At 40.1% G+C, this 13,006-nt stretch overlaps 1 long non-coding RNA gene across 2 annotated transcripts in view; it reads left to right on the top strand.

Moving 5' to 3' along the window:
* Positions 1-13,005, top strand: part of LOC121087349 — a 66,363-nt gene extending 53,358 nt beyond the window's left edge. Inside the window, exons 1-4 of one of the 2 annotated variants that reach the window (XR_005827571.1) lie at positions 2,914-3,578; positions 4,974-5,136; positions 8,220-8,295; positions 11,192-13,005. This is a non-coding gene — a long non-coding RNA (uncharacterized LOC121087349). Of the gene's footprint in view, positions 1-2,913; positions 3,579-4,973; positions 5,137-8,219; positions 8,296-11,191 lie in introns of those variants that run through there. The other variant, XR_005827570.1, reaches the window with a different exon arrangement.
* The last annotated feature ends 1 nt before the right edge of the window (position 13,006 follows it).

Raw genomic sequence — 13,006 nt, 5'->3', positions numbered from 1 at the left:
CAGCATTAGCAGGTCCTGTGAGGTCTTGATCCATAATGCGTCATTTGACCCCTCTCATATTTTGCCTAAGAGAATGGAAGCATCACACAGACATCCTTTTAAGGAGCCAGCATGCTCCTTCAGTGACAACAAGGAAGACAGCTGACAAGCTGTGGCTCTTAAAACCTCTATGCCTTGTTTTTTTAAGAGGAAGCCATTCACTCTTAGGCTCTCTACACTATTTCCGTATCTAAATGCAACTTACAGTTTCACTTAGTTAAATATGCTTTATTTCCTCTTCTGCCCTGCCAAGATGTAGTGTTTGACCAGTGGAAATACTGTGTTTTCCCCAGGGGCAAATACATTCTTGTGAAGGACAAAGTATCTGGGAAACATTGGGATGAAAAGAAAGTTTAGGAATTTTTAATGGCATAGTTTTCACAAAAAATCCCAAGATGTTTCTTAATCTTACAAAGAAATGGTCTGCTTCATTCCCCCCCACCCCCCATGAGTCATCATTTTGCAACTTGTACTTGGTTATGCAGAGATATACTGCATTATATGCTTACTGAGAAAAAGCAGCTTAAATTACAGGCTGAAAATACTAGGGAAAAGCAATCATAAGATAACAGTAAGATGACCTGATTGAATACAGTGCTGTTTGTAGCATTTGACTGTCATGCTTCTATTTGCTTGTCTTGCTTGAGCATTCTGACATTTAATCAATATTGATGTGATGCCCTGAATGTGCAGAGGATTGGATAAAGTGCCAACATGACCATATGCCTTTTGGCAGAACTGAATGGGCTCAAAAAAGAACATTTGGCTTTCTTAAGTTGTACAGATTTTCACTAGGTATAATCTTTTCTCAAAAAGGGAGGAACTAATAATGAAGTAATATTTTGAGAGCTATGAGCAAGATTTTGCTATTTTTGTACACACGCAGAAGAAAGTGATAACAGTGCACATTAAGGCCATTCGTTGTTATCTATGTTGACAATATAGTCACAAATTTTCTACTGTTTGCAGTAAAATTCTGGCTAACATGCACTGCTTACTGACTGTAAAAATCCTCTCCTGCACTTCCAAGGGAAGATTGGGAAGTCTTGCTGTTTCATCTATTGTCTATTCATCTCACAAAGTGCACTGGAGTAATTAGACTGAAATTTCCTATTTACTCACAAACCAGCAGAGATTGGGCAGTAACACTGGGAACTGTCCCAGAATTGCCCAACTAGTTCTGGTGCTGTCAGCATAATTCAGTCTCTGTAGCAGTCCAGTGCTGCCAGTTTTTGCATATTGCTAGGCAAATTTACTGCAGCAATAGTTGTAGAGGAGAGTTGTGTGAAACTTCCCTGGCCCCCACCGGTGTTACTGGTGGGTTTAAAAAAATAGCAGTTCTTGGCCCCATACTGTCTTGGCAATCCCATCTAGTTTTCCCTTTAATGTTTTCCACATATGGTTGTGAAATCCAGTGTCTGACTTCTTTTCTAAATATAGAATCGTCATTCTTTTAAAAATGATTGATGCAATAAGTCTCACTTGCTTTCAAAATCTTTCTCCTTTTGCAATATGATGAAGTATTAAACATTCTTCTGTTGTCCATTTCCACAGTCACTTTTGAAGTAACTCTATTCTCTTTTTTTTGGTTTTGTTTTACTGTATATTGAGAAGTATCTCCTTTACAGTTTTGAAACAAAAAGTGTAAGAGTAACGAGCACTTTCCTTTACCAGTGGAAGAGTAGCCATGCATGAGTAGCCTGTGCCCCACTATTAGGGTAGGGCTTGTTTTTGCCACAGCTGTGCTTGTTACTTTGTTTGCATTTGAACAAAAGCAGTGATGATGGTATTAGCAAAGAGCAAGCTTACTGTTTTCTTAGCTACATTTTGAGCCTTTCTGTCTTCTACTGCACTACCTAGCTGTAACCCTCTTTACATGTTTCTACGTTACTAAGGTGATCAAATTTGATTTACCTTTAAATGAATGATTTAGTGTTCTCTCTCTTTAATGATGCAAGGATTTTGTGAAAAGTGGCTGAACCTAAGTCTGGATTATGAAAAAGCAAGTAAAATGAATGAGTTTGACACCCACCCCACCCACCCCCCACCCCAAATCTTCATGTGTGTGTCGGCTACAAAAAAACCAGGAAACAGCCTGTGATTTTAGAAATATACTTAGAACAAAATTTCGGGTTTTGAACAGCTTCCGCCGCTTTGGCAGTGTTCTCCATTGTCAAATTTACAATTCTTATTACATAACTATTCAGAAACAATTCCACCGGTGTAGATTTCAGTTTTCACAGCCTGTAACTTCTGCAAACTGCTCCGCTTCTTTTGGTACAGGAAAGACTATGTAATGTCCACTAGGGAAGCAAACCAGTAAATGGCACTTCAAAGCAAACAGGATCATTCATAAAGAGAAGGAATTTTACAAGTCTGCAGCTAGCAGTCACAACTGATGATGGTCTTTAAGAAGCAGACCGTTCTTCTTGAGCAGTCCAGGGGAGATAGATAAATATAAAAATATTTTTAAATTGCCCATTTATTTAAGTCATACTCAACAGATTTCATCCTGCTAATGTAAATGTTCTTTTGAATAAATGAAAGCAAGTTTGAAAAAACAATATGCAAGGACAAAAGCAATTTTGAATAGACTGGTGAAAAATCAAGAATTAAGTAACAAAAAGGATTGTTTACTTTCTGTCATGATGGATTACCAAGGCACCTCAGATTTTGGGCCTATATTGTTGCAAATTTTGTATTCTGTATCTGTGTAACAGGATTAGTTATACTGTTTAGTATCATGGCTAAAAGAGCTCACTTTGACGATAATCACATGCAATTAGTGATATAACTGTGTGGAAAACTGCCAGAATGGCAGTAACAAAATAAGGCTAATTTCTTACATAATTTCCTGACTAGCACTTTCCCAGGCTGCAGTAAACCTGTGTATAGCATTTGAAAACATTAGCAACAACATTACAGAACAAAGCCTAGTATGATTTGGTATCTGAGAGGGGATGAAGTGATTAAAGTCCAAGTCTGAGGATACAGTGTCAGTGGAACAGTCAGAAGGGACATCTATTCCTGAATGTTTCCATAGGAATGTGGCAAGGTTCTCTGTGTGTCTGTGGTGGAAAGGATTTCAAGAGTCAGTTTGCCACGAACAATTTCCTGCTTTTCCTATCGAACTCTTAGCAAGGCTGATAACATAATAGTAATTTTGCATGCAGATGGAAAGGATCTTGTTTCATAACAGGCGTTAAATGTTAGGAGTATGGTGTGGGTAGGTGATGATATGCATTGCTGGTCTAGTCTCACACATGTGGTCAGCTCCTTTTGTTTGAACCTCTCCACATTCTTCAGGATGTGAGTGGGAGTATCCTACCATAAATGAAAACCTTGGACGACTCTTGTGACATCTCTTACAATAAGCCTCTGATATTATTGGTTTCTAAGAAAAGAATTTTAAATTTACATTTAGGTAGGGTAGACATGGGGATCTAAAAATGCATGGTGAAGTACACAGTGCTCTTTTGACATCTCATTATGAAAAACTGTGGTACCATGACCTGCAAGCTGCAGAATAGTGAGTAAAGGTAATAGTAACAGACTATGGTTCCAGATCTCTAGTGTGTTCTATGCTGTGCCTTTAGCTTTCTAACATAATGTTTATAAAGTCAGGAAGATGAAATTTCTTGCATTTTGTGGTATTTATCTGATGCAAGTAACAGTAAAAGATGCAGTGGCAGACTGTGAGAGCCAGGGTATGGCTTTCCTTACCAGGCATGTATGTTGCTGTGTGTGAACCCCAGTGTTTGAGAGAGGGATATCCAGCACCTTTGATCACCGCGGTATAGCAGTTCTGTCCACTGCTCATTCAGAGTTTCTCCCTTTTAGCAAGGACAATAAATTTACTCAAGGATTTTGAGCTTAGCTAAACCTGAGGAGGCCTGCTTTTGTTTTGATTGGGTTACTTTTGCTTTCTTATGGGTTTTTCTATTCTTATGGCTTATAGAATTGACTGTGTTCAGTTTCAACTTCTCTTCCACTGGGTAAGAAGTCAAACTATGACTCTTGGTAGGGATGCAGACTTTCTGGTAAAATGGAATATCTGACAGGATACATAGGTCTTTTCATAGCATAAATTCTTAGGAATGTAAGAAGTATAGAGAATATAAAGATACCAGCATCAAGATGCCCATGCGGTTCTCATATGATTATCAGGGGAAATAAACACAGCCCATTAAATATGTCTGGAGTGCCTTCCTCATCATGTTGAAGATATACCTCCCATATGAGTAAACTGCCTAATAACTTATGTCTGAGTGTCTTGGTACTAAACCCAATCTTTTCACCAGGATGTAGGCATGTTCTGGACTGCATTAATAGACAGCAGCATCTTCTGTTCTAACAGGCAAATTTTTATCCTCTGCAACAAACCATGAACCTGCAAAGGGAGAGAGGAACAAAAATGCATAGCCCAGCTGAGGCAACAGTTGATTGCTGCTGTTATCTTTAGAGGTTTATTCCAATTGTGAATATAGCCCAATATACTTGTTGCTTAAAAAAAAAACCCAATCAATCAGCCCTTTCCAACTAAATCTTAGTAGTGAGAGTAGATGTGTTAATCTCTCTTTTTTTTTTTCTCCAAATTAAGACAAAGTGTTGACACATTGTGGTTCAATTGTAATACAGTTACAACTTGGCTGAACAGAGGGAAGTATTTCTTTCTATTTGACTGCTTAGCACACAAACTTAGAATGATTGGCAAGGCTGAGAAGGATTATGTCTTTAAGAGGAAATATAACACAACAGCTTATTTAGTAGAGAGGCAAGAGGGAAGTTCTACTTTACAATCTTCTTAAGGGACAAGGTTGGGGAAATCCCCTAACATTGTTAGCACGACGCAGGATCTTGTGTCTGAAGACTTGCAGAAAGGTGTCTCATGTGACGACTAATTTCACTTGTCTTTTCTATTTGTCCTCCACCAGAACAGTGATGTTTGGGGACAGCTGGTGTCCTTAGACCTAAGCCATCCTGTGTGTGTTTGATCCATGCAAGTCTGCAGACCGAGCCAGCTAGGATGGCAGTGAAGCTGAATTTAGGGAGCAGAGTCTTATTCCTAATGAACTGAGGACAGCAGGACTTGTCAAGGTGAGATCTCTTATGCCCTTGGGCCTCCTTGAGCTAGGAGGGAGTAATTGTACTTTTGTCTGAAAAGCAAAATGTGCACCAAAGTCATGTATTCAATTCAAATGAAGGCAGTGAAGTTCAGTAACTTGACTATATGGACATCTGGATTAGAGGCAGAGATTATTTTAACTTTCAGTATTGTTCCCATATGTTGAAAAGTTGTTTTTAGGTGATCTCCCACTAAAAGGCAAATAGGCCTTTTTGGGAGCTCTCCTTTTCCCTTATTGGTAGTTGAGAGGTGTCTGTGGGGCACAGTGTTAAGTTGTGCTTCTTGTATTGCTAGTGAGGTTTTTTTTTCTGATTGGATTTCAGTTTTTTGTATTGAAAGTGAAGTTTAACTGTTGCAGGATAATGTGGGAATTTCTGAAACTGGATACATAAACATATGCTGGGATTCTTTTATTTAAAAGATTCCTTGCTTACCACTGAAGAATAAGAGGAGTCAAAAAAACCATACTTCATTTAGCTTTAACTGTCATGAATGCCAGAGGAGGTCCCATAAAGGGGGATGGAGATATTTTTATTCTGTCAATTTGTCAGACTAATTGCTGCCTTGCTCAGAGGGGTTATTTCTGTGAAGAATGGAAGTCAGCTCTCAAGAGAGATGGAAATGAATGACATGAGAGATATCTGACTCATTCTGTTCTACAGGTGATCACGCCCAATATTACATAATATCGTTCAGATGTAATTTGAAGTGTATAGTGACTCACAAATTCTTCATTCTCAGTCTTTATGAGGCATTCCATTAAGTTATTCTTCTCCTATTAGATGCTGAATTACTGAAAGGAGGAAAAATACTTCATTTTGTGTCAGGAGTAAGTATAACTCCTGCATGTCTCCATTGACTTGAAAAGTAAGTCTCCAGGTGGCTCAAAGAAGAAAATGGAAAGAGAAACTGGAATATTTTACAGGAATATCTTGTATTCGGTTCATTTTCAGAATCTGAACTCCTCTAATGCGTGTTTCAGAAGCACTTGCCAGTTGAGTCCTTCCATTCTGTGTATTTTACAGCATTCATTGAGTTATTGTCACTGTTGATTTTAAAAGGCTTAAGGCCATTCAGTGTGCAAACAAGTCATGCTGAGGTCAAAGCAAGTTTAGTAACACTTCTTAATTCTAAAAGATAGGAGGATCATTCTTTAGAGTACTCATCAGCTGTGAACTGTTTTAATGAACAGAGCCTTATTACTATATGACTATTAAAGCAAATACTGTTTGTGAACATATGTGTTTCTATAGCAAGTAGAAGTCTCTTTTGCAGGCTTTCAGCACCTCTGTGTCTTTCAAATACATTTTTTCACCAAGGGAAGTAGCTTGGAGCTTGTAGAGTGATTCTTTAGTGCAAAGATACCAAGTACTAGCTAGTTGAGATTTTTCAAGTGCAACTGCTCACAGCTCCAAAATCTGTTTCTTTAACTTTACTATGGCTCTTATGCTCTAAAAACCACTTCTGTATGTTCACTAGTAATGTGTTAGTCAACATCAAACCTGCAGCAGCAAGTATAACTGTAAGGTTAATCTTATAGAACGCATAGGAAGGAGGAAAAATGTGTGTGTTGCTTCAGCACCTACTCATCGCCACCTTTATAATTCAGTTTTGTAGGTTAGGATTTGAGATGTACTACCATCCAGAAACAGTACTCATCGTAGTGATAGTTGAAATTGGATGTGTCTGACATGAACAATAAATGAAGGCAGTTAATATTTTACAAGGTAAACAATCCGCAAGAGAACTTCTTATTTGTGATTATTGCTGACACCATAAACTTTCCACAGAGACGGAGAGATCTTCTGTTATAGTTTCCTCATTTTATATATTGATAGGTTTCCAAAGCACACAGTGATTAGATAAATTGTTTATTCAGTTCTCAAAGTGAGGGGCTGGTACAAAGTTTCCTGAGAAGTTGAGAGAGGTAGGGCAGGGACTGTTAAGCAATTCATAGTGAAAAGGGTGGAAATTTCTAACCTTGAGGAAGGCATGGCAGACACCATCTTCAGTTGAACATATATAAATACATGCAAAGGAAATACTTTAGTATTTAGAATACACAGGACAGTAAAGGTTATGCAGGATCGATTCTGTACATGTTTAAGGAATGTGCAAATTTCGCAAGAACCGCAAGCAAGGAGCTTGCCAGTTCCAGTGGGAAACCTACTGTAATTTATTAATTCTCCCAGATTAAATAACTTGGGGGCTTTAGCTCACAGATTTAAAAATTGCAAAGCAAACAAGGGAAGTGTAAAGCTTACTGGAAGCAGACAGCATTGTGCAGGACACTAGTTTTTGCTCTTCTAATCAATATACGCTGTTTCTTAATATACCGCAAATTATGCAGTGTAATAATTTGACACTTTTTTGAAAACTTAGCACTACTCCATCCTTAATACTTTACTATTTGACTTGTATATTTGCTGCATTTTTTTTGCTTTTCCTTTGAGTTGAATGCTTATTTACATTATGTTTTACATTTAAGGAAGTTTCAGTCTTCCATATACTTAATACATAAGATCTTTCAATAAATGAAAGTTTAATTTGAAAGTCAAATTGATAAGGCAGCAAAACCAGCTGATCGAATTACATATAAACAGTGCATTAAAGGCCAGTGCACTGTGAAGATGTGTGAGGCAAAACTATTGCTAACACTACAAAGTCGAAGGCTACTCTGGAAAGGCAAGAGATTGTATTTTTCAAATATTGCGTATCACAGAAAAAAAACACTCCTCTGCATTCTTCAGAAAGCCTCTTTATTCTTCCACCCCAAAGAAATGATGTAAATTAAATCCTTACTGGACTAATAATGCAGCCAGAAAAAAAAAATGCAAATTTTTGCTTAACCATTTAACATGCACAGAGAGATTAACTCAGCCCACAAGGCCTGAGGAAACTAATCTAAAAAGCCCTCTGGGGTCACTTTGGTTGGAAGGAAGAGAAACTGGCACAGCAGTAAAATCCTTGTGTGTCCTTTGGTGGTAAATGGCCTGTTAATCCCTCCTTTTGCTTCCTGCAGTTCTGTACTGAATTGGAATTTTTACATCCTCAGGCCCAGATACGTCAGTGATCTGAGAGGGGTGCTCAGACGAGGGAAGAAAGCGTAACGAGATACAGTGCACAGTCTGGTAAGTCTCCATGTGACTCTTTGCTTTGACCCCAACCTAGTTTATTTCTGTAAAGGAACAAGCTTTATATGATCAGGACCAGAGAGACAGATCTCTTCTATGCATAACTTTTGAAAAAGAAACAAAAAAAATTAAAACCAGACAACATAATTTGCCTTGCGCTGGCACAATTCTTCTAAGCAGTATAAAGAAAACAATCTTTTGTGACCCCAGGAATAGTTTGTCCTCGTTAATGAAACGGCAGAGTGTGGACTGTAGCAGAGGCTGAGCAGTTCTGTTAAGCATCATGCTCCCTAGAAAGCATGGGATGTTGTGACAAGTGAGCTCTGCAAAACCCATGCTGTACCCACTCATCTCCTTTACTAGAAACCACATGTCCAGCCGTGGGACAGCATCATGCTGCAGGCCAGAGGGATGGGAAGAGGAATGCGTATCCATCTTTTAATGCAGTCCATGCTATTGGGCGGGCCTGCTGCCCTCAGAGCCTCTCCATCCAGCTGCAGAGGCACCGAGCAGAGCTGAGCGCATGAGCGGCAGCATTTGGCTGCTCCCTATGGGTGTCAGGGATCCTGCTTGGTCTCCATGGACTGAATCAACTGGACAGGATGCCATCGAGGGGAAAGGTTGCTCAGCCAGCACCAGAGTTTTTGAGTATTTGTTTTCTTTGTTTCTTAAGTCAGTCCTGACTGCAAAGCGAAAAGCTTTTTCAGCAGCTGCAGAAATCTACAGTCTTTAGTGCACAGCCTCGTCCGTCATTTTGTGTTACCTCCTAGAATAGTGCATGATGTATCAGGCAGCGGCAGAGAACTTTGCGTATGATTTCATAGCACAGTTGGTTTTCAAACCCAGTTCCTCAAGGGACCTTTAAGGAAAAGGAAAGCCACAAAAATAAAATGAAGATATTAAGATATATTACAAACTTTCAAGTGCAGTATTTATTTGGAGTAATAACATGCAAATTTGCTACTGATCCTTTATATGGATTTGAGTTTGGTTCTGCAATGAGATCTTTGTTTTAGAACATCTGAGAAGTCACAACTGATCAGGCTTGTTGCAAGGTCTCGCTGCTGATTTAATAGATTCCTGCTTCCCAGTCTCACTTTGTCATTAATTTGGGAATTTTTGTCCTGAAGGAAAGTAGCTGTAATGTTTTACCTGAAGCAGATTTCCCCTCTGAGTGAGGTGATACTATGGAAGGTCTTTAATTGCCCTTAACAGGTTTTAAATTTTCTGACTATCAATTTATACAAAGGTTGTGATTTGAAGTAAATGTCCACCTTTCATCTTGAAGTACTTTGTTAATGGGGTAATGAAATACAGTTATCTCAAGTGGAACACAGCTACTGAGATACTGAAACATGAAGATTTTTTGTTTCGAAAGCCTGAAGGAACAGTCCCAACTCACTCAAAGGTCTGTATGTACAGCTGTCTGTTCTTTTTGGACTAGTTCCGCTTTGGAGTAGATTGAAGAGGTTCTCTCTGCCATAGAAGTTTGTCCTGGTTTCAGCTGGGACAGCATTTTTTATTCTTCTCAGTAGCTGGTACGATGCCTTGGTTTGGATTTAGCAGGAGAACTATGTTGATAGGACACTGATGTTTTTAGTTGTTGCTGGGTCATGTTTATACTAAGTCAAGGACTTTTCAGTTTCTTGGGCCCTGCTAGAGAAGGCTGGAGGGGCACAAGAAACTAGGAGGGGACACAGCCAGGACAGCTGACCCAAACTAGCCGAAGGGATATGCCATGCTATAGGATATCATGCTCAGTATATAAACTGGGGGAGGGTGGGGGGTTGGCGGTTGGCCAGAGCCTGCTGATCAGTACTTGGGGACCAGTTAGGCATCATTCAGCAGGTGGTGATCAACTGTGTTGTGCATCACTTGGGGTTTTTTTGTTGGTTTTATTTTTTTTTCTTTTCCCTTTGGATTTTTTTGCTCTCCCCTTCTGTCTCCTTTTCATTATTATTATTATTACTATTGTTATATGTTTAAATTTTATTTCAATTGTCAGATTGTTCTTATCTCAACCCTCGAGTTCTACAGTTTTTCCCAGTTCTCTTCCCCATTCCATGGGGAGTGAGCAAGTGGCTATGTGGTACTTAGTTGCCAGCTGGTGTTAAACCACAACGAGGTTCCACATACCTCTAATAATAACAAGGATTTATCCCATTGTCCCAAGCCAAGGAGTGTGTCTTCTGTGCTGGAGGAACATCCAGCCCCTGGAAGACCTTTGTAGTAGTTAATCTTGCCTCCTTTGCTGTTAAGGAAAGTGAACTATTTTAGGGTATGGTGCCACAAGCAGGTGCCTCAGGACAACCAAAAGGGGTATATGTTGCAGTGAGAGGATGCAGGAATGCTCTAAGCGGGCATCACCTGCTGTGGGAATTGGAGAGCAATTGTTTTGACTGCATGTTCTCATGAAGCTTTCTTGACACTGTATGCCAGGCATTCAGTAACTTGGTCCTCCTTGGAGTTATACCTATTCTCAAAATACATTACTAAAAAATAAGCATTTTCTCTAACTCAGTTGTTAAGCCTGCTCACGCACAGTTGTGAATAAAATCATGTTAGCTGATAGGTCAATTTATAAGTTTGAAATACTGCTCTTACTCTGATTTTGACTTGTCTTGGCCACGTTACTGTTATGAGTTGGCCTATTCTAACTATTGTTCTGACATAACCTGCCATAGAATGTGAAAGATGCTACTGGAGTGAAAATACTCACTTCCAGTCTAACCTCAGGCATGTGCCGAGGGGACTAGCCGGGGTGTCTGGCTGCCCCAAAGGCCGTTTGCCATCTAGTGGCTTAGGAGTATTAATGCCAAAAGTGTGTAAGTGCCAAAGATGGTTCTTATTAAAAATCTCTGAAGTTACAGTTGTTTCTCTTCTTTTTCCACAGCCCCGTGCCTTGCAGCTGTTTCTGTTTCAGCTTTATGAGGTGACAAGCCAAAATGTCCAACAAAACATCACTAGTTGTCACTCAGCGATGCCCATGGCAGATGCCCGAAAGGGTTGGACTATTGCCTCCAGTTAGCACACTGATTTGTCCTGCGTTATTCCTTGAAGTTCCCTACTTTTATCATGAAAATGTTTGTGTATATAGGGAGAGAACAACACGAATCCTTACTGGAGTGTTGGTAGATGCTGCATGCTATAAGCTCAGCTGCATTTTTGTTCCTCTGTGCAGCATATCTGGTAGTTTGTCGTGGTTTTTAATCCCCACGCTTCCACTACCCCTACTGACATCAGCACAAGCTGTAACATACTACGCGTCCTTCGATTTCCGCTGTCACCATTACTACCACTAAGAAAAGCTCAGAGCCCGAGTTAGGACATTTTAAATTGCCTTTTCCATTTGAGAACTGAAAAACTGCCTAAAGGAGAGAGGAGGTGGTGATGTTGCTCTAGCTAGAATACACTTCTATAACCCAAAATCTCTGAGATCTCTTCCTGTCTCCACAATTAACAAAGACAGATTAGTTTCTTTTCTCTGTCCCCATCTCCCTGTCTTTACAGTGGGGTAATTATCTCTTTTAGTTAGGTTTTTACAGGTTGGGTGTTCCCAATATTAGCATCACCCTTAAAAGGATTCATAGGATATACTCTGCTGCCACATACATCCACATCTATACATCATTTCCAGATTACTTAAATAATGTTAACAGGAAAAATGACCAAAGGAAAAAAAAATAATAATCTGAGAACGTCACTGTGAAGATGGAAAGAATAAAGCGGTGGGTTGTAATGCCTCAGGGGAGGGGGGTGTGTGTCACGCAGAAGACAGTATTGGTGGAGAGAAGGCTTCCTTGCATGAGCTTGAAGGATTTTTTGCTTATCTAGCTTCTCTTAAGATTTAAGCTGTTGCTGTTCAGGATGCTGTATAACGAAGCTGAAATCAGGAGAGGCTCGGGTACCTCCTCCCCTGCCCCCCGCCGCTCCGAACAGCTGCTGTTAGACAGAAGTTGTAGTTTCATCATAGCGTTACTAAGAAAAATGTGACTTCTAAGCTGGAAGTGCTGTGCTTTTGGAGGGAATGTTCTGTTAACACACCAAGGTACAATTTTTTTTATGTATTGCTGCTTAAATAATAATCTGAAATAGTTTGGAACTATAGTGCTGATTTATACGGAGTTTAAAGTCTTAACTGTTTGGAAGCCTTCAAGACAGTTTAGTATTAAATTCAAGTCTGTTACAATTAAATTGTGGCTTTTTTATTTGAAGGGTTCTTTTGTTTGATTGTTTGGGTTTTCTTTTTTAACGCAGAATGAAGTAAGGTGTGTTCTTCTGGCAGTGAGGGTGTTTTACCTTAGCTGTGGGTGTCTTTCTCCGTCTGTCGGGGGACTGGTGGGTTTGCCCTCAGTTTAGAAAGGAATTGGTGAAACTTGCATGGGCATTTTTCAGAAATCTCTGGAAAATAGCGCTTGTCAGAAACTGCTGTTTAACATGGTATCTTGTCGTAACCCAGTGTGCAGTGTTGGGGGTTGTTTTAGTGGGATATCTGCTTGCGAAGCAGAAAGCTGACGCTGAACGGGAGTTTGAGCCGGCTGGCGCGCCCAGTTATTTTGCAAGTGAACAACTGCAGTCGCTAGCACGGCACAGCGGACAGGTCTACCCCGCTGCCCGGGGCGCGGCCGGACGGGCAGAGCGGCAGCTCCCGCTCCCCGCGGGCTGCCAGCCCCGTGCCCGCGTCCCGCCCCGCGCCCGCGTCCCGCCC

This window comes from Falco naumanni, chromosome 4 (assembly GCF_017639655.2).
Source record: "Falco naumanni isolate bFalNau1 chromosome 4, bFalNau1.pat, whole genome shotgun sequence".
Classification (NCBI taxonomy): domain Eukaryota; kingdom Metazoa; phylum Chordata; class Aves; order Falconiformes; family Falconidae; genus Falco; species Falco naumanni.
This window is presented reverse-complemented; position numbering and strand designations above follow the sequence as displayed.